This window comes from Pinus tabuliformis, chromosome 5_1, assembly GCF_031772625.1.
Source record: "Pinus tabuliformis cultivar Carrire ecotype Pingquan chromosome 5_1, CPIR1, whole genome shotgun sequence".
Lineage (NCBI taxonomy): Eukaryota > Viridiplantae > Streptophyta > Pinopsida > Pinales > Pinaceae > Pinus > Pinus tabuliformis.
Genome location: NC_142305.1, coordinates 106,759,069 through 106,784,732, shown reverse-complemented (window position 1 = coordinate 106,784,732; position 25,664 = coordinate 106,759,069).

Sequence of the window (25,664 nt, the reverse complement as noted above, 5' to 3'; positions counted from 1 at the left end):
GGGGATTCCACGCTCAATAGAAGTGTAGCAAAGATTGGTTGTGTTTTAGATTGCTTCCATTTGTGCCTTTTTCTTCAGTTACCAGGTTAGCAAGGATTATACCCGTAGATTTCCTTTCACAACAACCCTGACCAACCACCGTTAACTGCATGTCCCATAGCTTCTTTGAATTAATTTCAATGTTTGACTTTGTGCGCTCCAAATCCCCACCGTCGATCTGTCTAGCTTGATACAACGACTATCGTGTCGTCTCAATACTTTATGCACCCCAAATATCCACCATTGATCTATCTAGCTTGATCTAACCTCTATCACACAATCTCACAGAGATTCTTGCACGGTCGATATCCTCCCGAGATCACGTGAGAAAAGTGGTTGCCCATGCTATGTTGCACCCAGTTAGGCTAAGCACATAAAATTTAAGAATACAACTTACAACTTTGAGGGCACGGGATAAACTTCTTACCACCTAGGAAAACACACTCCATCATTCTGCACCTTTTTTTACTCTTCTTTCACCTCGTGACCGTCGATCTGCCTCGCTTGATACAATGGCTATCGTGTCACCCGCTCGCAAACTAGCTTGGCCGATCTTCATCATTGATCAACCTCGCATGATCCAACGACTATCATGCAATATTCCAAGGATTCTTGCATGGCCGATATACGCCCGAGAGCACACGAGAAAATTGGTTTTCCCATGCTACGTGTCATTCACTTAAGCTAATCGCACAAAATTTTAGAATTCCACTTACAGCTTTGAATGCACGCGATAAACTACTTACCACCTACGAAACCCACTCTAGCATTCCACACATTTTCTACTCTTATGTCGCCACGTGACTTGATGTGACCCATCCATCTATTCACTTCATCTCCGTGATAAGATCTTTGCCATTCATCTTCCGATTATTTCTGTTTGTCCATATCTTGACTTAACCTCCTGCGATAAGATCTCCACCACTCATCTTCCGTTACTCCTATTCATCCATCTATTGACTAAAACTCTCACGATAAGATCTCCACCATTCATCTTCTGTTACTCTTGTTTGTCCATCTATTCACGTAATCTCCTGCAATAAGATCTTCACTGTTCATCTTCCATTTTTACTATTTGCTAATCGATCGAATGGTTCCTATGCACTTCCGCTTCGTTATGTCCTCCTTTCACTGATTTTGATCTTCACTTTCTCTTCCACTTGACCTTAACAAACTTAGTTTAGTTTCCTTTCTTACACATTAGTTTGATTTGATGCTCTTTACTTTTGTAACATAGATAGCAGCATTAGGTTAGTGTTGATTTAGCAATCCTCCTTAGTTTAGCTGTTTAAATGGTTAATTAGGATATGGTGTGATTTAGCATTACATGTTGTTTTCTTCATTATTGTAGTAGAGTAGCTATCTTAGAATAGATTTTCTCTTCTTCCATCAAAGAATCAAGCTTCTTCTAACTCTATAGAAGTCTGGCTTGGAACCCCTGGGGTCTCTTGCTAGATGAACAAGTGACAACAGGCAAGACTTTCACTTCTACTTGTGCATATATCACTGTCACATCCAAGTTTGCACGAACCTCAGGTTGATAAGTAAAGCTGGTAGCCTAGGAGTTGCAACATCCTTGCTGTAATACTAGTGCTCATCACTTTTTAGAGCACGTGAGAAAAGTGGTTTTCCTGTGCTACGTGTCACCCAATTTGTTATAGATCTAACCCAAAAATATATGATAATAGAAATAAACCCAAGAAATAACAAGATCTGAATATAGAGAAATGTTTCTTTATTGATCAAACCCTTAAGGTAGGGCAACGCCATACATTCACTCCTTAAGGAAGGAGAACACTCCACAAGCCATATGCCTGTTCATACAATAATCCTTGACCTTTCTCAATGGGGAGTCTCTAGCTTCTATATATGCCTCATACATACAATACCATGGGTCATTACCATGGTTCCCTCAATACCATCTATCTAATACCATGGGCCCATTACATTATTACTAACTACTTGTGGTTCCTTACATGATATAGGTTAACCACCTTATTTATTACTATGGCCCATCCCATTATTACATTATTCCCTTGGGTACCTCCCTTTGTATCCCATATTATCCCCCTTAGGTATACTACATTCCAACCCCCTTAACATGTTTTGTCCCTGAAACATGGGAAAAACACAAATAATAAGATCTACTCAAAAGAGTAGTCCACTAGTACCATGCACGTGCATCTAGCCATCCAAGAGAAAGGTGAACCCTCGATCTCGTTGGTGCTTTGCTCGCTTAAGATGGAAGTTGAATTTGGCTACTCTTCTGTGTTGATGTGTAGTGGGTGGATCTTCACTCCTCTTTATCTGTCATGCGGGGGTTGTTGTCCTTGTGGCTAATTCGTTGCCATCTTGTTGGTTGTTTTCTTGCAGGGTGATGTGGGTGGTGATATGCCAAAGGTTTATCCCATGGTGTCTTTTTCTTTAATTCACCCTTTACTGGAGCCTTACTGTTATCTGGTGCATGTTGTGGTGCCTGTTGTGGCATCTTATCTTCCAATATTACTTCAACCACTGAGCCCTCATCTGATGTATCAGCACCTATAACCTTTTCTGTTTCAGCCTCTCTTTGTGTTTGATTTTCGATCATCAAAGGCTAATCATCTGATATGTTAGTCTTTGGAACATCTTCTGCTTCACCCTCCTTGGACTCTACCTGTTTATTGATGGAAATATCCTGTGTTAGAAAATTATATATTACGGAGCAATGGAACACATAAAATATTGCAAAAATATAAACACAGAAAACACACAAAACAAGAGAGACACAGATATACATGGTTCACCTAGTTTAGGCTACGTCCACCTGAAGAACCAGTCCTTCCTTTCTTTTATCCAGCAAAATGAAGAGACACAACCTATAGCAAATCCGCTGTAATATCCTCTGTTTTCTCTCACAGTCTCACCTCTCTATTTCTCACTCACAGAACACACATCTATATCTCAGCCTCCAATACAATACCCTCATACAAAGAGAGGGGTTGCCTTCTAGGGCAAAAAAAACCTAAACTAAACATAAGTTCTACCGTTAGATCATCTGCCTAATGAACGGCCCAGATTGACTAGAAATTACTATACTTTTACAAGGCAATTTTACATTTGTTTTTAGCTTCGGGGGCGCTGCCCCCGAGTCCCCGCCGGGGGACCGCTGGCCCCCGGACCCCCCAGCCGGGGGGGATCGGGCCTCCGGGACCCCCACGGAGGGGACAAGTCCCCCCCGCACCCCCCCGCGTGGAGGGGTGTACAAACTTCCTGGGGTATACATCCGGCTGAAACAAAGACCTCTGAACAATCATGCTCCACACACAACATCCTGTAATGTAATTTTCTTCTTTTTATACCAGAGCTTGAGGAATTCCTTCTGTACATTAATATTGACAGTACCCAGAGAGTCCATCCAAAGATATCCCAACACAACATCCATGTTATCCATATCTGAAGTATAAAAATCACAATGCAACACATACTTATCCATAGAAAGCTTCAAATCTTTATAAACTTGAACATCCTCATTATCAACTTGTGTGTTTTCAATGTGTTTTGTTGGAACTTGCATTTTTTTCGCCAAATTAACATTGATAAAATTATTCTTGCAACTAGTATTTATAGACACAATGATCTTCTCCTTCTAAATCAATCCATGAACATGCAATAAGGAGATACTAGCAGAAAATAACCCTTTAGGTTTCTTGGTTTCCTTCTTTCCTGTACCAATAAAATCTTTGCTAGGTTGTGTGCCTATCCATCTGAGCTTAGTAAGAGGTCCCAAAAAATTAGATTTAGGGTTAAAGCAGTCACAAATGGATTTTGCGAACATCTGCCAAGTAATTGTCCTTGGATAGCATTTAGAATGCCCCTGCCACCATTGCCATGTTTCTTGGTTCAAGTAAAGGTTTCCCAAACTTAGTTTAGTTCCATCATCTACGATGCACTCCAGAGAGAAATATTCTTCCATAAGTGCTACCCATATTTCTGGATCAGAGCCATCAAATTTGTATAAATTCTGATCTAGGCCCACCATCACAAAAAAATTATGAAAAAAAAAATGCTGATTTTAAATCAGCGATATCTCCCTCATCCAGACTCTGATTTGACTGATTTTTTTTTTGAACTTGGGTATATTTTCACAAAAAATCCATATCTGCAATTAGATTCTACAGATTTGGCACTAGGATGTCCAGATCTGCACCGAAAACTCACTGCCCTGAAAAAATGTCTGCACCCCAACTGATTTTTAAATCAGTAATATCTCCCCCATCTGGACTTTGATTCGCTCGATTATTTTTTGAAATCAAGTATATTTTCAAAAAAAATCTAGATCTACAATTAGATTTTGATGATTTTACACCAACACGTACATATCTAATTTGCAAACTTGTTGCCTCGAAAAATGTCTTCAACACCACTGATTTTTAGATTAACGATATCTCCATCCAGACTCCGATTTGGCTGATATTTTTTTGAACTTGGGTATTTTTTCACAAAGAATCTAGATCTACAATTAGATTTTGTAGATTTTTCCCCAGAACGTACAGATCTGATCTGCAAACTCGTTGCCCCAGAAAGTTCCTGCAAAAAATTAAAAAAATTCTCCACTTTTTCCCAAGAAAGTGCTCTGATACCACTTGTTATAGATTTAACCCAAAAATATATGATAATAGAAATAAACCCAAGAAATAACAAGATCTAAATATATATAAATGTTTCTTTATTAATCAAACCCTTAAGGTAGGGAAACACCATACATTCACTCCTTAAGGAAGGAGAACACTCCACAAGCCATATGCCTGTTCATACAATAATCCTTGACCTTTGTTAATGGGGAGTCTGTAGCCTCTATATAGGCCTCATACATACAGTACCATGGGTCATTACCATGGTTCCCTCAATACCATCTATCTAATACCATGGGCCCATTACATTATTACTAACTACTTGTGGTCCCTTACATGATATGGGTTAACCACCTTATTTATTACTATGGCCCATCTCATTATTACATTATTCCCTTGGGTACCTCCCTTTGTACCCCATATTATCCCCCCTAGGTATACTACACAGTTAAGCTAATTGCATAAAATTTTAGAATATGGCTTACAGCTTTGAGGGCGCACGATAAACTTCTTACCACCTATGAAAACCCGCTCCATCCTTCCGCATGTTTTTTTACCCTTCTGTCGCCTCATGACCATCGATCTACCTCGCTTGATCCGACGGCTATCGCGTCACCCACTTGCCCACTAGCTTGGTCGATCTTCACCATTGACCAACCCCGCATGATCCAACAACTATTGCGTAATATCACGTGGATTCTTGCACGGATGATATTCGCTTGAGAGCATGCGATAAAATTGGTTTTCCCATGCTACATATCATTCACTTAAGTTAATCACACAAAATTTTAGAATTCCACTTACACCTTTGAATGCGCACGAGAATTACTTACCACCTGCAGAACCCACTCTATCATTCTGCATGTTTTTTACCCCTCTGTCACCACATGACTTGATTTGAGCCATCCATCTATTCACTTCATCTCCACGATAATATCTTCACCATTCATCTTACGATTAGTCATTTTCGTCCATCTCTTTATTTAACTTCCCATGATAAGATCTCTGCCATTCATCTCCCATTAGTCCTGTTCGTCCATCTATTGACTAAACCTCTTGCGATAAGTTCTCAGCCATTCAACTTTCATTAGTCCTATTCATCCATCTATTCATGTAATCTCCTACGATAAGATCTCTGCCGCTCATCTTCCATTTTTACTGTTCGCTGATCGATCCAACGGTTCCTATGCACTTCCGCTTCATTACTTCCTCCTTTCACTGATTTTGATCTTCACTTGCTCTTCCACTTGAATTAAACAATCTTAGTTTAGTTTCCTTGCTTACACATTAGTTTGGTTTGATGATATTTACTTTTGTAACTTAGATAGCAACATTAGGTTAGTGTTGATTAAGCAATTCTGCTTAGTTTAACTGTTTAAATGGTTAATTAGGATATGGTGTGATTTAGCATTACATGTTGTTTTCTTCATTACTTCAGTAGAGTAGCTCTCTTAGAATATATTTTCTATTCTTCCATCAAAGAATCTAACTTCTTCTAACTGTATAGAAGTCTAGCTTGGAATCCCTAGGATCTCTTGCCAGATGAACAAGTGACAACAGGCAAGACCTTCACTTCTACTTATGCATATATCACCGTCACCTCCAAATTTGTACGAACCCCGGGTTGATAAGTAAAGTTGTTAGCCCAGGAGTTGCAACATCCTTACTGCAATACTGGCACTCATCAGGTTTTGGCGCTATTTCTGGGGAGGTGTCAGAGTAGAATGTGATCCCTGTGTTCTTTTCTTCTATTTCTAGTCTTCAATTTTATTCCATTAGTTTATTTCTATAAAAGTAATCTAGTAGCTTCCTTTCTTTCAATTGTCATTATCTACTTTCCTTTCCATTCTGCAAATATAACTTCAATTCAACAAGTAGTTTCTTTCTGTCAGTAGTTTTCATTCAATCAACAATTTCATTTCTGCAAAGTACTTTCTTGCTAAAAATATCTTCCAAAAACCAACCCAAAAACATTTCCTTTCATGCCTTGTAGGAGTAGGGACAATTTAGGAAAAGTCTTGCCAAATACCCCCATTGCATCCAACAACCAACCTTCTCTCTTCTTCGGTGACTGTGAACTAGAGGAACCCTTAGGTGAGAAACCTGACATATTTGAAGAACCTATAGGGGAAGAAGAAGAAGAGGAACCTATTCCTACTGATCTAATGGTTGAACACTGAAATGACAGAGGAAATAGATAGAGAATTGACAGTGCCTTCCCCATCAAGGAAACCAATGGGGACACTAAGATGAAGAATATAAGCCCCTCTTCTCTACCTCATTTCCATGGCCTGACCATAGACGACCCTGACAATTTCCTATTTGAGTTTGTTATTATATGCCAAACCTATGACTGTACAGATGATGAGGAAAATTTAAAACTATTTCCATCTACCCTCAAGGATGCAAAATTGTGCTGGTTCATGGGTTTACTTGGAGATAGCATCACAACTTGGGCTCATATTCAACAAGATTTTAACAACGAATATAGGGACTATTGTAGGTCAAGGGATACTAAAGAATATATTTGCAGGATGACCATGGGCCAAGATGAATCCTTAGAAGACTATGAAGAAAGATTCCATCTTAGTTACAAAAGGGCTAGGTGCACACTTGACCCTGAATCACTAAAGCTGGTCCTGCTTAGAGGAGTAAGGGAATAACTTCTGGATACCTTACATCTATTTGCAAGAGGAGATATCTACCAATTACCCTATGATGATATCAATACTATCTTTAGAAACCATTCTAGGGCAGCAAGGAAGAAGGGTAGGAGTAGTCAACCTATGGCCAGTACACCATCTTCCAACTCATCCAGCAAGGGTGAAATTGGAAATATGCTGGAAGATTTCAAAAGTGAGATGTTACAAACCCTTACCTTGCAATTGGACACCTTGAATATAAAAAGGAAGCAAGAGGAATCACAGAGATCCTTGGCCATATTTTTCCTAGATGCACCGGAGGCATCCCAGGAATGAATGTCCATTGAACTGCATTGAGATTTTCTCAGTATGTGAAGAAAACCACTCCACAGATAAGTGCCCTTCTTTATCCAGACTCAAAGCTGTATATCAAGGAGCTAAAGGGGTCAATAAGCAACTTTGCTACATCAACCAAAGGAGACCTCCTGGGCCTAGACCATACTAACAGGGTATGCAAGGGTCATCCCATGCATATTACAACCCCAACTAAACCACAACTATACCTTCTTGGGGACCCCATCCTTGGTCCTATGCATCTTAGCATTATTCCACTCCAGGGGTGGAGGCCCCAATATGGCAATGCTCCATCTATATTGCCTCCACCACCTACCCAACCATAACTCCTACACTCTGCTCCACCCAAGCAACCCCAGATGCATAACCAACCAAATATGAACCCAAACAATAGGTAGGCTCAACAAGTATACAAACGAGAGACATCATACCTAGATTATGCTATAGAACTCCAGGAGATCAACCTAAGATCTAGGAGAATTCTCCCAGATAACCAACCACCCTCTCCACATAGGGAGGTTGAGGAAGAAAGAAAGGAAAGAAACCTTAAAGTAAATCCACCCTTTCCTAAGAGATTAGCCCAACCACTCCAGCTTACCCCATAAGAAACTGAAATTCTAAGAGAACTGAAAAATCTATGTGTAAAGATACCCCTTCTCCAAGCATTAAAAGATGTTCCCATTTACAATAAGTTGATTAAGGAGAAGTGCTTCAAGCATCCAAGAAGAAGAAAAAGGGATGCCCCTACCATTAATGTCATTAGGCAGTTGCCTGACTTAATGCTGGGGTAGGTAATATGTCTGAAACATTTGGACCCTGGAAGCCCTATTGTAGATGTGCACATCAATGGCACCATTGTCCCACACACTCTGATTGATCTTGGGGCTGCCATTAGTGTGATGACCAAGGACACCATGCTTAAGCTCAACCTCCAAGGGTCATTGAGGAAGACCACAACACTTCTGCAACGTGCAGACCATTCCACAGTCACCAGTGAGGGAATTGTGGAGGATGTGATGGTCTCCATTGACTCCTGGAGTACCCTGTAGATTTTCTAGTTCTGCAACCTAAGGCTAAGCTTACTCGTTACCCTCTCATCCTTGGAAGTCCATGGTTGGCTACTGCTGATGCTTCCATTAGATGCAGAGATGGGAATATGAGCATCAAGAATGGGCATATGTCCAAATAGTTAGTCCTATACCCTCCTGCGCAACCTTCTCTAGAGCATGATTTACCTTTATGGTTGGAGGAGGAGGAATAAGATGAGGTTTATTCCACCCAACTTTATGCTTTGGAAGCAACCATAAGAGGAGGACAACAAGATGAGGATGACTTAATTGAACACTTGCTCCAAAGTCCAACTCCTAGTTTGTTAACATTAGAAGAAGAAGTAAAGGAAACCCAGAACAATCATCCAATTGACTTATGCTTGGCCAATTCCAATCCAATCCATGTCAAAACCATAGAATTTGGCCCAGAGAAAACATTGAAAATTTATCCATCTCTTTTTGCTCTTGAAGAGGAAAATCTATGCAACATGTTGAGAGAAAACCTAGAAGCCTTCGTTTTGAGTTACAAGGAAATGAAGGGAGTACACCCCTCATTGTGTACTCACCACATATACATCAAAGAAGGTTGCAAGCCAGTCAGGCAACCACAAAGGAGGATGAATCCAACTCTTAAATATATAGCCAAAAAGGAACTGTAAAAACTGCTAGATGCATGATCCATTTACCCTATCTCTGACAATCAATGGGTCTCTCCTTTAGTGTTAGTTACCAAGAAAAATGGTAAGTGGAGGATTTGTTTCAATTACAGGGAGTTGAAAAAAGCCACAAAGAAGGATGATTTTCCCCTACCCTTCTTTGACTATATCTTTCAGAGCTGGATTCATCCTCCTTTGGGGCTATTAGACTAGTTGGCAACTCTCTTAATGTATATGTGGTGAGTACACATCGAGGGGTGTACTCCCTTTATTTCTTTGTAACTCCAAGCGAATTCATCTAGATGTTCCTTTTGCATGTTGCATAAATTCTCTTCTTGGAGAGATGGATTGATTTTCAAGGTTCTCTCAGGGTTGAATTCTATGGTTTTGACATGGAGGGGGTTGGAATCGACCAAGCATAGGTTAATTGGATGATTGTTCTGGGTTTCCTTTACTACATATTCTAAGGGAAATGTACTGGGAATTGGAATTTGGAGTAGGTTTTCATTCAAATCATCTTCATCCTACTATCCTCCTCCCATGGTTATTTCTAAAGTATAAAGTTGGGTGGAATAAACTTCATCTTCTTTCTCCTCATCCAACAATAAAGGTAAATCATGCTTTAGAGATGGCTGAGCAGGAGGGTATGGGACTAACTACTTGGACATATGCCCATTCTTGATGGTCATATTCCCAGCTCTCCAGCTAATGTAAGCATCGGCAGTGGCCAACCAGGGTCTCCCAAGGAGGAGCGGGTAACCAGTAAGCTTAGCCTTAGGCTAGAGAACTAGGAAATCTGCAGGGTACTCCCAAGAGTCAATGGAGACCATCACATCCTCCACAATCCCCTGAGGGGTCACTGTGGAGCAGTCTTCAAGTTGCAGAACTATTGTGGTCTTCCCCAATGAACCTTGGATGTTGAGCTTGAGCATGGTGTCCTTGTTCATCACATTAATGGCAGCCCCAAGATCGATAAAAGTGTGTGGGACGATGGTGCCATTGATGTGCATATCTCCTATAAGGCTTCTAGGGTCCAAATACTTTGGAGAGATTACCTGCCCCAGCATTAAGTCAGACAACTATCCAATGACATTAATGGTAGGGGAGAACTATCCAACTGTCCTTGTATGTTTGAAGAAATTCTCCTTAATCAACTTATTGTAAATAGGAACATATTTTATTGCTTGGAGAAGTGGAATCTTTACACATAGCTTTTTCAATTCTCCTAGGAGTTTAGTCTCTTCTAGGGTAGGCTAGAGTGGTTGGGTTAATCTCTCAAGAAATGGTGGATTCGCTTTAAGAATGCTTTCCTCTCTTTCTTCCTCAACCTCCCTAGGTGGAGGTGGAGGTTGGTTACCTGAGAGAACTCTCCCAGATCTTAGGTTAATCTCTTCGATTTTCACAACATAAGATGGATATGATGTCTCTCCACTGTATACATGTTGAGCATGTCTGTTGTTCAGGTTCGAATTTGGCTAAGCAGGCATCTAGGGTTTCTTGGGTGGAGTAGAGTGTAATAGCTATGGTTGGGTAGGTGGTGGAGGCAATAAAGCTAGAGCATTGTTATATTGGGGCCTCCACCCCTGGGGTGGTGCATTCCACTGAGGTTGTGGCGGAGCATATGGTTGAAATGATTGGCTGGTTGGCTGGGAGTGATACTAAGATTCATAGGACCAAGGAGGGTGTGTAGACCAGGAAGGATGAGCAGGGGGTCCCCAAGAAGGTATGGTTATGTTTTTGTTGGGGTTGTAATATGCATGGAATGACCCTTACATGCCCTACTGGTATGGTCTAGGCCCATGAGGTTTCCTTTGGTTTATGTAGCAGAGCTTCTCAGTGACCCCTTCAGCTCCTTGATATATAGCTTTCAGTCTAGGAAAAGAAGGGCACTTGTTTGTGGAGTGGTTTTCTTCACAGACTGAGAACATTTCAATAGAATTCAATGGACATTCATTTATAGGATGCCTCCTGGTGCATCTAGGACAAAAAATGGCCAAGGCTCTCTCTGCATCCTCTTGCTAGCTCTTAATGTGAATAGTGTCCATTTGAAAGACAAGGGTTTGTGTTGGGCATGGGATCCCCCGAAACATGTTTTTGGGGCTCAAAGCCCAAGCTTTGGTCAAGTATATTGTAAGACTCCGTGAATTGCGGGTGCAGAACGCAAAGGCTAGGATTAGTCATAGGGCTGTCTGCACTAAAATATTGTAATTCAATTGTAAATTTGTGTTGGCCTACCCATGGTCTGCGGACCATGGGATTGTATAAATAGAGTGAGGCTCTAAGTGTAAAGATAGCTAAGGATAGATAGAATAGCGAAGGGCATGGTTGAGGGTTAGAGTTGGATCTAAAGTGTATTGGGTCATAGTAGTAGGAAGAGGCTTTGCGGCTGAGTGCACAAAGGACTAGAAGAGTTTGCAGCTGAGTACGCGGACCCCTGCAGCTGAGTGCACAGGGCGGAGTCAGGTCTGTACTTGGGATTGAAAGTTAATAAAGAGAAGTTTACTCTGTGCATCTGTTCTTGAATCCGTATTTTGATGTTATACATTACTTTCACTCTATTTATATACTACGTGCAATTGATGAATACTTGTATGAATGATTCTATATGAAAATAATCTAAGTAATAAGCTAATAGAGCATAATTAAGGAAGACTTGGGTAAATAACACAGGTCGCGCTGTGGCTAGAACTATGCGAAGACAGTATCACAGGGCGTGGGGTACCTATTGGTGCGCACAGTGCAGCAAGTGTGAAGGTTGGATCGCGTACCAATCTCTTCATATTAGACATCCCCAGGGTGTAGAAACCTAGTTCTAGTACCCTCCCATACTACTTCGGGTGAGGCCTCAGTCCGGGCTCTGCGGACTGTTGCCGAAAGGGCCAGTAGTACCGGGATTTTCTTGGCTAAATCACTTCTGAAGCTAGGCTAGGCCCCACTAAGCCATCAAATGGTTTTGTTGCTAGGACCGAGATCTGCATAAGGGATGTCTGATGTCATGCCACTGGAACCCAACAAAGAGGGAAATTAAAGAGTGGTTGGACAAGAATATCCATGAGTTCGTGACATTGGAAAACATAATTCTACAAGTATCAGAGGAAAAGTGGTTAAGCGCTATGTGTATATAGAAATGCACGATATTTTCTTTACATCCTTTCCTTTTGAGATGTATGAGTGGATCGCAAAGTTAGCCAACAGCCAGGGAAGGTGTAGGCTCAACAAACCAATAGTGTGGACTCCAGAATTAGTGCACAGACTAGAAGCATCAGGAGATAAGATCACGCGAGCTGTGGACCATTGGCTCGACTGGATAATAGGGGGATTTATAACTGAGTTTGCTGTAGACATGACTATGAGCTACAACGAGGCAAAACGACGCTTCCTCAAAGGACTACAAGGTAAGTATATTAAGTTCTCAAATACTTGGATTAAGATGCTATTGTCTGAAAAAAGGGTCATGCGAATACATTAATGTTTGGGACTACGTGGAGCGGAAAGATCTACAAGAGTAACGAAGAATTAGAAAACAATCCCTTAATTTCACCCTCACGAGAGAACAAGGAAGAGTTCACTAAGGTCTCTCTGAGAAGCGTGGTTAGTTTGATAAGGCAACGCATTCCGCGATTACCACCTCCCCCCACACCGCCACCCGCTTCACCTCCCTCACCTCCATCTCCACCCACTCTGCCTCCACCACCTCCATAGTTCAGTATGGCGAGTGCAATCAAACTACCAGTATTTAGAGGAGTAGGGAATGAAGATCCAGACCAATTCTGGTTCGTGGTAAGAGCAGTATCGGAAGCACAAGGTGTCATGGAAGAAAATATTAAGAAGGCTACATTGGTGAGCGCACTTCAGGATCACGCATTAACATGGTATATCAAGAACTCTAATGACCACCCAAACATAGGAATAACAGAGATCCAGAATGTGTTGAACAAGGAATTTGGTAGGCCAAAGTTAGAAACACAATCATCATCGGGTTTAAAGAAATCGCGATGCTCCCAGGCGAGACTCCCTGGGATCTGGATCAACGGCTGAAGAGTATGATCCATGAAGCCAATATGACGTTGACAGATGGACAACATCACGCATGGTTTGTAGCATCTCTGACACCGCACTTGAGGATGACGTTGTCACAACAAAAACTTTCCACCCAGGCTGAAGCATTGGAAATGGCAATGAGATTACATGAGACCCTAATACAAGACCCTGGGTTGGGAGTTCAACAAATCCATGTGCAACTACAGAATCTGTGTTTGGAAATGCAAATTTTGAAGCAAGATAGGGCACCACGGCTAGAGGTGCATGAGGAAGTATGGTGCATAAAATGCAAAGGCTAGGGTCATGACAAGGATCACTGTCCGATGTTCACGAACTACTTGGTAGGAGGAGGGAAAATTCCATTGAGACCGGAGGCACAGGTAGGGCCGAGGGTGGCACCTGCTTTATGGTGCGCGATCTACCAGATAGGAGGGAAACACACGATGGATAATTGTCATTTGTAGCAAAAGTATACATAGACACCCCAGCAATTATTTTGTAATTTCTGCAGGTTAGTAGGCCACATTGAGCCCACTTGTCGCAGTTACGAGCTAATGATGGATCGAACCCCTACCTATAGGATGCAGACCGAAACGCGATCCCTCGACCCAAATTCGGGGATGGCACGCACTGGATTTTAGGGGCGAGGTCGAGGATGAGGTGGAATGGGACTAGGAAGGGGTCGCAGACAATTAATTTGTTACAATTGTGGAGGACCAAGGCACTATGCCCGCTATTGTACAACCCGACAAGGATATCCTGTACGTATTGTGCTCAGTTTGATCATGAAACAATAGATTGTCCTACATTGATCATGAGGATGCATGAAAAAGGGGTATTCCAACCTCCCCTGACTTAGAATATACAAATGATGAGATCTAAACCGCGCGAAGAGGACCCGAATGTAAACATGATGCTAAGAAGCGGTATGGCCATGGGAGAGGATATGGGGAAGCAACCAGAGGAGAGTACATGGGTTTGCAAGGCTCTTGCAAAGGAACCTGAGTTTGACTTAGAACGTGTAAAGGAGACATTCATGGAAGCTAAGAAGAGCTTCATGGAGGCCTCCACTTGAGGTAGTAAGGATCAATCAGAGCCAGGAATGGATCCTTCAATGCTCACTACCTTTCTGGAGACATGCATGAAACTTCTGCATGACAAAAAGGCATTTAATGGACTACAAGAACTGATAACCAGGTCTGTGGGGTTAGGAGAACCACACGTAGTTCGAAAGTTGGGGAAGCATGCATTGCGCACTAGAAGGGAAATGAGGTTGCTTACACAGATTGGTGAGTATGAAATGGATTAGGTAATCCTAGATCTGGGTTCGGACGTGAATGTATTACCCAAGAAAACATGGGAATGCATGGGTAGGCCCACGTTACAATGGTCCCCTATTCAATTACGAATTGCGAACCAATAGAATATTTTGCCCATGGGAAGGTTGCAAGGGGTAACAGTTGATATTGAAGGTGCGAGTGTGCAGGAGGATTTTGAAGTAATAGAGATTCTCAATGACAAAAGTCCCTATCATGTGTTGTTAGGAACAGACTGGGCCACTGATATGAAAGGAGTTATCAACCTGAAGAAGCGAAAAATGATCTTCGATAAAAAGTCACTACGCGTAGTGGTCCCACTGGACCCAACTGAAGGAGTGCACTACACGGAACCAGTGTGTGATGATGATATCGATGATGATCTTGATTGTATTTACAAGATAACTGCATGAGACCAGGATTAAGTGAATCTGACTGGAGATGGGAGGATCTCGTTGGAGTGTGAAAGCTCCTGCACATCGGATTCAGACGAAGAAGTAGAGTGATGGCAAAATCGGTTGCACAAAGCGACGACGTTGAATTGCAACATGATGGTTAGATAACTAAGTTGCGTGAAAATGGAGGCAAGAGAACTATCGACATATGATGGATTGATAGTGGTGGATGAATTCTTGAGAAAATTTGAAAGCGCAGTACCGGAACAATAGCGGTTTGATGCGTTGAAGTGGGCACTGCATGCAACACCCACGCAATGGTGGGGTACACATCAAGGAAATTTTTAGGACTAGTGCAGATGTAGAAGGATGATGCGTCTCCGGTTTGGAAGCTCCCATATTCGAGCAAGATTTGATCAATAAGGACAAAACAACTAGCACACCCACCTATCTCAATGGGTATAGACATGTGCTGGGCAGCCCACATAAGCACACCCGAAACTCAGGATCAAAAATAGGAATAGGATGCAGCAGTAGGAAATGCGATGCACACCACAAACGCTCCACATGAAAGCATTCAATAAGGTATGCGGAATCTCGAACAGGGATCCCAAGGCGAGATGAATTGATTGGGACCTACGCGTGCCAGCGGTTCGATGGGCCTATAGGGCCATGTGCAAAAACCTGAGCGCGGGGATGATTCCAAAGCTGAGGAGAAAAATCAAGACCATAATTTTGGATGAAAGGAATCCTCACACAATAGCTCCCACAGTTGGGACAATACACGAGGACCAGGACGAAGGAATTATGCAGCTACACGAGGGCGAACACATGCAGATTCAAGAAGCCATTCCGTAAGGGAACCTTAAGCTTTTCAAACTCGAAGAAGATCGAGTATGACTGAGGAAGAAAATGATGTTAATGGACGCGGAGATCAAAAAACTAGAAAATGAAATCGTGCAAGCATGTCTCGTCGACAAACTAAGAATGACAAGACAAGATACAGACAACCATACTACTGCATTAGAATATTGTCACTGAGAATTTGTGACTCTGCCACCATGGCTGCGACTGTGCCTTACCAAACAAAGTAGCCAAGGGAGTGCACCGCATAAGGAAGAACGTGCGGTGCTGCTTATCACTAGGATAATTGAGGAGTGCCCTCAGACTAGGTTGGAAGATGAATTGAAGTCTCGCACAGGTGGTGCAACCACCTAACTAGCCATAGGGAGCACAGTCTTGGCACTTTAAGCAGTTGAAAGAGAGTGTGGGACTATAAAATATTCTGTGTGGGAGCTGTGTGATAAGGAGGTTACGCGCAGGATCAAAATGTCACAAGGGTCGCGCCCGCGTAGAGGGGGCTACGCTGCCATGCGGGTAGGCTGGGAAGTGACCGTTGGTGTCACTATTCATGATAAGATGTCCAATTTAAGACAAAGAGGAGCGGGCGACAAGCAATTAAGATACGAATTAAGAGCTAGATTTGGGACGATCTGCCGCTAAAGAAGGCATTAATGACTCAGAACTGGGGGGAATGGTCGAATTCAAATTCAAAAGATACTATAAAACTCCTAGGGCTAGACATGAGACAACACTTGGTTGTTTGAGATTTGAGCAGTTACAGAGCATTAAGCGCCGAGCACTCTTACCACCTTTGAGTACGCGACAGAACATATCCCATGTAAACACGATGACTACTACCAGACCAGGAGTGTGATTCACCGAAGATATTGCCGGTGAGGCCGCGGAGCCCCATATGGTCCATGAGGGGCCCGAAGATGTGGTGGTTGCACCAGAAGTTCCAAAATCGCCATGGACGCTGTGGCCGAAGAAAGATAAGCAGACTATGGGACCAGTCCGCGTATCCCTAAGAAACCCATAGTTCGACAAATTGTCAATGGAAGAGAAAGGCAAATGTGTCACCGTTGAATCAAATGCAGAGGAGGAAGACTTACAGGATCTAATTGATCAAACAGAGGCACAATACAATGTGGAGGAGGATGTCCCACCAATGCCTTCCGCAACAAAGTTACCCAAGTATGTCCCTCCATGGAAAGGGAAAGTTAGGGTGGCCAAAGACCTAGAGGCCACGAAGAGTGTGCTCTAGACCCCGATCCTCCCCAATGGAATTACTTTTGAAGGTCCACCCTTCGGCTGGGTGCCTACCCTGAAATTTGAAGATTGGGACCTTGTAAACAATGAGAAGTTCCCGCACTTGATGACGGAAAGCTTGATGAAACAGAAGTTCGAGGGGCCAGTGATCACATTGGAGCCATGAAAATGGCTGTGCAATGAGGAAAAGGCCATGTTACTTCATCTATAATGGATACCCCACTTTCACCACGTGCCCATCACCATTTTCGTCATTAGGCAACTGCTGTTCCTGGTGCATGATGGGTATCTGTGGCTGGAGGAGCCTATTCCTATCATGACAGAACTTATTCACAGGATTTCTTAGCTTCCCTGTAAGGGAAGGAACCCCGAGGAAATAGCTGGTAAAAGTAGTGATTTGGCTCTCGCGGAAGCCATGAAAACCAAGTACAAACTGGAGAAGAATAAGCGTGGCTATGTAATTGCGAGTATCAAGGACAAAGGCATGCGCATAGCCACCCAGCTCTTGGCTAGAAAATTAATGTGAAAGTGGCATGCCAATGAAGTACCAATGCCTGTGGTTGTGCTAGTCGAGCAGTGCGTGGAGGGGGTCCAGTTCAACTGGGCTGAGTTCTTCTGTGAGGAATTTTTGATAAATTGCAAGGAGGCGCAAGAGCAGGGTAAGACCTTCAACTACGTGTGGTTGCTCTTATCCACTATGCTGGTAGCAGGTGAACTACCGATAGATAGCTAGTTCCCGCCTATCAACCAGGACCTTCCTGAGGTCGTGAAGTACGCTTCACTCTAGGCCACGAAGGACGCAAAGCGGATTCAAGTGGTCAAGGTGTTTTGGGTGCTGATGGAGGCGAGCATCTATTTATGGATCAGTAGAAGGCCATGATTGTCTCCCACAGTGTACGCCACTCTATAGAGCTTTGCAGAGTTTAAAGAGGACATGCACAACATTCATTTCCAGGTGTAGAAGGATCCAACAAAGGAATGGGTAAAGCTTCAATTTATTGCTATTGATGACATCATGTTCATAGCATTGGAAATATGGCCTCCGGAGTGGCACGCCCCAGACTTGGCAGGAATGGAGAAGGTCATAGCCCAACAAAGAAAGAAGGACACCAAGCTGCACATCGTGCAGCTGGCTGAAACGAGGCGCCAGGAACAAGAAGCAGCCGCATAGCAGAAGATGGCCGATGCAGCAGTAGTGGCATAGATGGAAGAAACAACAACAGCGCCAATAAAAGAGTCTAATGGGGGCCATGAAATGTCCATAGGGGGTTGAGGACATTGACCTGGACGAAGAGTGCACGGATCCGGAAACTACCTCGCAACAGTTAAAATGGCCGTGCGTCGTTGATTAACCGGTCCCCAAAAAGAAGATGAAGGCATCCAAGACGTCCATGGACCCACTCAGGCTTAGAGAAGGTGATCATTTTGACATTGGTGAAAGGGTTCATGATGTCACTAAGGACACACTCCAAGAAGTGATGGTGGAGTAGAACATTTTGTTGGGGGCACTACGAACTCAGTTACAGGGACTATAGGTGCAACCTCCTAATACAGGAATGATGACCCCATATGCCGCAGCAGGCACATCAGAGACGGAACAGATGCTATGCGCCTGCGTGACCAACACTTTCATGTTCCCTGAGGGTGCGTTAGTGACAAAAAAATTAGTTGACCGAGCTATAGTGGGCAGGATTAAGGGGTTGAGCATAAACTTGGCTGCCCTTCTACGAGAAACCCTGTACCAATTACAATATGGGGTCATAGTTGAGCTCTGTGCCAGAGAGGGTCGTGCACTGCAGGTATTGAGTAAACAACATATCAATATGGAACAGCTCAGCTGGCAGCGTGATGAACTCATTGTGTAGACTCAATGATAGGCGCAAGTGGTGGACGATGCTTATAGAACTATCCTAGAATTGGTTGTCCCGGCAGATCTACTAGTAGGAGTGCGAATTCACAGATTGGCTAGTGGATTCCGTGAGGCAAAGGAGGAATCAACGGAGATACAGCTGGAACTCAACCTTCAAATTGTCGAACTATGATTAAAGGCACATTCATCCACACCCCCGAAAATTAGGGAACAACACGCTGGAGCCATCCAAAAAGGGCTGGGGGAAATAGGACAGGCAGTGCAGAATTGTACTACTATGTTGGAAGAATCCTTCATGGTCCTCACTTCCTTACAGGAGGACCCCACCATACAGTGTCTGGAAACAGAGTTTCGGGAGCTTCAAGTGCAGTATGACAGTGTCCATAGAATGGCGCAGACAGTCGTCCTGACCCAATGACTAGCGAAGCTACAGCAGATGAAGGCGTTGAAGGAATAGGTGGATGCCACACGATAGAAAGAGGCAGTACTTAAAGCGTGTGTCCAGCCTTGGATTGATGAGGCCTTCCTCATCACTGCTGATATCAAAGGAAAGCTCACATAGATGAAGGTGATGGATGCCTTAAGATAGGGATTTTCCCCTGACAGCGAGCATTCGGCCGAAAGAGTAGAGCAGATCCAATAGACGGCAGAACAGTGCACTTCGGACTTTCGCACAGCACAGGTACAGTTGGAGGGGCTCCGTGCCAAGATCGCCACACCAGCAGAGTGACTTAGGATGAGACATGATGATTGTGTTGGGGGCCTGTCGGGCATGGGATCCCCCAAAGTATTTTTTTGGGGCTCAAAGCCGAAGTTTTGGTCAAGTATATTGTAAGACTCCACGAATTGCGGGTGTGGAGCATGGAGGCTAGGATGAGTCATAGGGCTGTCCGCCCTAAAATATTGTAAGTTAATGTAAATTTGTGTCGGCCTACCCATGGTCCGCAGACCATGGGATTTTATAAATAGAGCGAGGCTCTAAGTGCAAAGATAGCTAAGGATAGATAGAATAATGAAGGGCATGGTTGAGGGTTAGACTTGGATCTAAAGTGTACTGGGTCATAGTAGTAGGAAGAGGCTCTGCAGCTGAGTGTGCAGAGGCCTAAAAGAGTCTGCAGTTGAGTGCGCAGACCCTGCAGCTGAGTGCGCATGGTAGAGTCAGGTCTATACTTGGGATTGAAAGTTAATAAAGAGAAGTTTACTCTGTTCATCTATTCTTGAATCCATATTTTGATGTTATACATTACTTTTACTTTGTTTATATACTACGTGCAATTGATGAATACTTGTATGAATGCATATATATGAAAATAATCTAAGTAATCAGCTAACAGAGCCTAATTATGGAAGACTTGGGTAAATAACATGGGTCACGCTATAGTTAGAATGGCATGAAGACAGTATCGCAGGGCGTGGGGTACCCACTAGTGCACGCATTGTAGTAAGTGCAAAGGTTGGATCATGTACCAATCACTTCATATCAGACATCCCCAGGGTGCGGAAACCTAGTTCTAGCACCCTCCCATACTACTTCGGGTGAGACCTTAGTCCGCACTCCGCAGACTGTTGCCAAAAGGGCCAGAAGTACCAGGATTTTCTTGGCTAAATCACTTCTGAACCTAAGTAAGGCCCCACTAAGCCAAAAGTTTGCATCATCTCACTTTTGAAATATTCCAGAATGTTTCCATTTTCACCCTTGATGGATGAGTTGGAAGAGGATGTACTGACCATAAGTTGACTACCCCTACCCTTTTTCCTAGCTGCCCTAGAATGGTTTCTAAAGATAGCATTGATATCCTCATAGGGTAATTGGTAGATATCTCCTCCTACTAACAAGTGTAGGGTATCCAAAACATCTTCCCTTACTCCCCTAAGCAGGACCAACTTTAGTGACTCAGGGTCAAGTCTGCACTTGGCCCTTTTGTAACTAAGCTGGAATCTTTCTTCATAATCGTCTAGGGATTCATCATTGCCTATGTCACCCTAAAAATTTCCTGTTTAGTATCCTTTGATCGATAGTAGTCTCGATACTTGTTGGAGGTGACAGTGTTGTATACACAAGTAACAGTGACGGTTCTGCCTTTTGTCACGGTTCAACTGGCGAGAGACCACTGGGGTTTTTAAGCGAGACTTCTATGGAGTCAGAAGAGGATTGGTTTCTTGATGGAAGAAAGGGAAATCTACTCTAAGGGAGAGCTACTCTACTACAATAATGGAAAAGACCAAAATTCAATGCTAAATGCTAAATTATCATGAACCAAATGCTACTATCTAAGCATGGAAATAAGAAGCATCAAACATCACTAATGTGCAAGTAAAGGGACTGAATTGAATCTATTTTTGTCTTTTTGTATTTTCATCCAAAATCACGTGTGCAAACTAATTTCTTTTGGTGATGCGGTAGGTGAATTAAGGATGTTGGAGGATGGATGGAAGGGTTAGGATATGGTTGAATGGTGTGGGAGACCCTTGGGAGGCTTTTGGTGACTTCCTAGAGGTTTTCCCTCAATTCGGCCTCAAAACAGACCATTTCAAGAAAACCTACAGGATGTAGTAGAAACCTACAAGATACAACAGAGAGAAAAATGGAAGGTGTTAGAAGAGATGAAAGGCTTAGGGAAGGTGGTTGATTGGTGGAATGAAGTGAGGAAAGGTCTAGGATCACTCAGAAATCAACAACAAAGACAGAGGATGGTTGGATTCACTCAATGTGCTTGGAATAATTTCTATGAAAAATGATGAAAACTAGTGAAGGTGATGGTGAAAAAAAGGAATGACTATGGTGGATGGAGTGGAAGGCGGTTGCTGGATATGAAGTCTTTGTCTCCTCCTGAAGCACTTGCTCTGCATAAAAAATGTATAATTCCCACAAATCTATGCAAACAAGAAGCATTTGCATAAGCTAGAAAAGTAGAATTAATGAACTAACTGCCTACATTATGCATGAGGAAAGTTGCTGAAAGGAATGAAAGCATGGATGAGATATACTACAATAGTGAAGATAGAAGAGATGGAAATGAAATCCTACCTTGCAAAACTGATCAAATGCTAACTTAAATACAGTAACCTCTAAAGCTTATGCAAGAAATAGAAATCTGTGTTATGGGAGCTGCATTAGGGTCCCTTCCTCAAATCATGATCCCAAAGGGAGGAAATGAGGCCAATACACCCACTGACGACCTTGTGGTACTCCTTTTATCCCTACTAACTTGCTACTGAAGTAAGGAACAAATGGAAGAAAACTAATAAACAACAATCCAATCTACACTACTTGCAATGAAAACAAATCTAAAAGAAAATTAACAATGAAGCTATGAGACTAATCTAAACATAGAGATACAAGAAAGAGGAGCCTTGGTTGCTAGGGTTGGGCCCTAACCCAATAGCTTTAACCCTCTGAGTTAAATCAGTGTTGGCTCAAAACAAAACTCATTCTTATTACCAAAGCATAAAATTACATCAATAAAACTTTCACAAGTCTGGAGCTCAAAAATAGCTTAGATTTTTACAACAAAAATTCAAATCCTAATGAGGCTCTAGGCCTCTTTACTTATAAAACTAAAGTCCCCAATGAATTCCTTAAAATTAGGGAGGCTTGGCTCCTGAACTTGAGATAAACTAGCTCTTTGTCTCTCAGTTGCTCGACTGCCTTCTAATCATCATTGTTACACAACAATTTGTCACCGTTTGTCACCGTCCCTGTTACCCCTCACCTGTACACTGGAGGACTCATTCCGGGACCTATGAGAAGTGACATGACCTGAAACCACTTGCATAATATTCCTCTTAGTATGAGCTTCATTTGCCCTGAAGAAATCTCCTACAAAATCCTCATGAAAACAACTCTTTTTACATTAGCGCAGGTTCACAGTTCACTGCCCGTGCCAATGAGGGAAATACTCTATAAGGGGCGCGCCATTGGTGCTCTGTCCCAGAGTCGCACTCGCGCCAACCGAATTGAGTAAATTTTTCAACAACCAAACTCCCGAAGGTTCTCTTCAACCCATTCACCAACTGAATCTATGTTGAGCTAGGATGGTTTGGCTTCGAATCTCCATAGGAGGGAAAGTGGTTTGCCACCTTTCATGGAAGTTTCTAAGTGATAAAGCCAATCCCATGAATAATGTGGTTGATCCTATCTCTTTCCCTCTCCATCTATAAAATCTTGCCTCTATGTCTTGAGCAAGCTAGTCACAAGAATTACAATAGTTCAAGGAGTTTAAGAGTTTGAAGCTGCAAGAGCCTTCTTTGCACCCATAAGGCCAAATCTAAGTAAGGAGATTCTTGTCACCCAAAGAGAGAGAGGCTTGTTCCTCATCACAACAAGCTTTGCAAGACTTGTGTAGCTGACTACCCAGCCAAAGGAGGATTTGACGTTAGAACAATGGTTGTATTCTTCTTTGTTATTTATTAATAATAGATGACTATCATTATGGTTCCACTCTCATTGTCTCATGTTTGATGTTGAGTTATATCTTTTCTGAATGATATATAATTGCATCTACTAGATTTTACGCTTGTTTTCGTGTTGTTCTTTGCGTGTGCAGGTATCCTATCACGGAGATCGTGCGGATCGTGACCGGCCAAGGCAAAGGAACGAAGGTGACATCTCTTCGACGGACACTAGCGTTGGAATCCAAGTAGGTTCTCACCGTCCACTTTGTATTTGCAATTAGGAACTTGCGTGATAGCATTGTGTGATTGTTGCTAGACCCGGTCTAGGCTAGTATGGATCGTCTCTGTCCGCAGAGAGGATTTACCTCCACAACAATTTGGCGACTCCGCTGGGGAGATCTTGTTGTTTGATTTGTAAACTTTAGACGGAGCCTGAAGTACAGCCAGGTAGCCTTCAAAACGCTATTGCTTTGCATTAGCGAAGTAGATCAACGCCACTTCAGTCAATCTCCGGTTTTGTTTACGGACTAAACAACTTGGAGTTTGTCTTGTCTCTTTGGTTTTTCTTGCTTTGATTGCTTAGATATTTTTCTGGGTTGGATTTCTTGCTGTTTCTTGCTTCCTGGTTTGCCTAGATACTGTCTTCAAGCCTTGAGTCACTTGCTTTTGTTTTTGACTAAGCCAACTTGATTAGCGCGCTTTTTAGCCTTACAGTCGCACCAATTGGCGCAAGTTGCTCAAAGACAACCCGCACCAATCCTATAAAAGCACGAGTTGCAGCCTGACAGTCACGTCAGGCCTGTCAACTTTTCAATTTTCTTGTCCTTAAGCCCTCTGAGCTTGGATTTTGTGTCTTGCTGTGTCTTTTTCAATTACTGGAGTGTATTTGATCCTGGTTTGTCTGGTTTTAGACCTTCATCCTTCGGGTGTTTGACTTTTTCTATTGATTACACCTTTTAGCCCTAGGGCATCTAGTGGCTTGGTGCATCAAGCCTTCCGTAGGAGTCTTGGGTTCTTTGATTGTCCAGTCTACTTTGCGATTACTTTTGCGTTTGCTTGGTAGTTGTTAAAGCTTTTTCCGAGTGATTTGTTTCTTTTTCGCTTGGGTTTCACTTGGCTTCGTTTGGGCTTAGATTACATAGCTCATAGAGGTCTTTGTGCTTTCTTCTAGAAGGACTGGTTTGGTGTTTTGGGGATTCGATTGTGTTCTCATTGAGTGAAATTGATCTTTTGCTCGGTGTTACTATCTCTCAAAATTTGTTTAGTGCACGTTGTCATTGAAAAAGAAAAACGAATAATCTCTTTTGCGTTGCATTAGTTAATTGAAGTTAGAAGCTTTGCATTGATTAAGTGATTTAAAACAAATAAAAGTTTCGTTTATTTGTCATTAGCTGCATTAGAGTGCTTCTTGATTGTGGTCGTTTTGTTTGAAAAATTCTCAACTCTCTCGTAGTTAGTATTCATCGAACGAAATGACATTCTTTGGCATATAGCTTGCATTTAGAGAATTGTGAGAGATCACATACGGTAGGACCTGGAAATCGAAACTTAATCAAAGATCAACCATAAAATGAACTGAATGAACTTAAAAACACATTGGAACATAACGCTCACTAAGTAGAGGTCTAGGCTAGAGACGTGCTCCGACGTCGTTAAACCTAGTCACTGTTGTTTCACACTACGGTTGGGTGATTCCTCCTTTTGTGACTCGATAGTGGTCTAGCACGGACTTGAGCTCCCACGTACCGTCGCGTATATAGGGGAGACCCCACTAGGTTATCATCCTTTATCCACAGGAAGCCGTGTCTGCCGCCTTACAAGCCGTAACGCACTGAACACAACATTCGAGAAGATTGACTACCGTACGGGAAGTCCTTGGTTTTCATATGACTGCCAAGGTGTATATGCAGTTTTACGGATTTGTTTGGTAAACCCTTTGCCTAGTCTCTCCGGAGTAGTCACTTTTGATCCTTTTCAGACTCCTTAAACGAAAAGGCTCACTTGAGCAGTTTGTCACTTCGTGCTCATAAAACATTCGAAGGCGATTAGAGTCACCTTTTTGTCCTTTTCTCGACTCTTAAAACATGAAAAGGTCAAGTTGTGTCTTTGCGTCTTAAAATTCATTTGGCCACGATAAACATTACCTGGTTAGATCTTGTGTGCGTTAGTTTGAGTAGGGTCT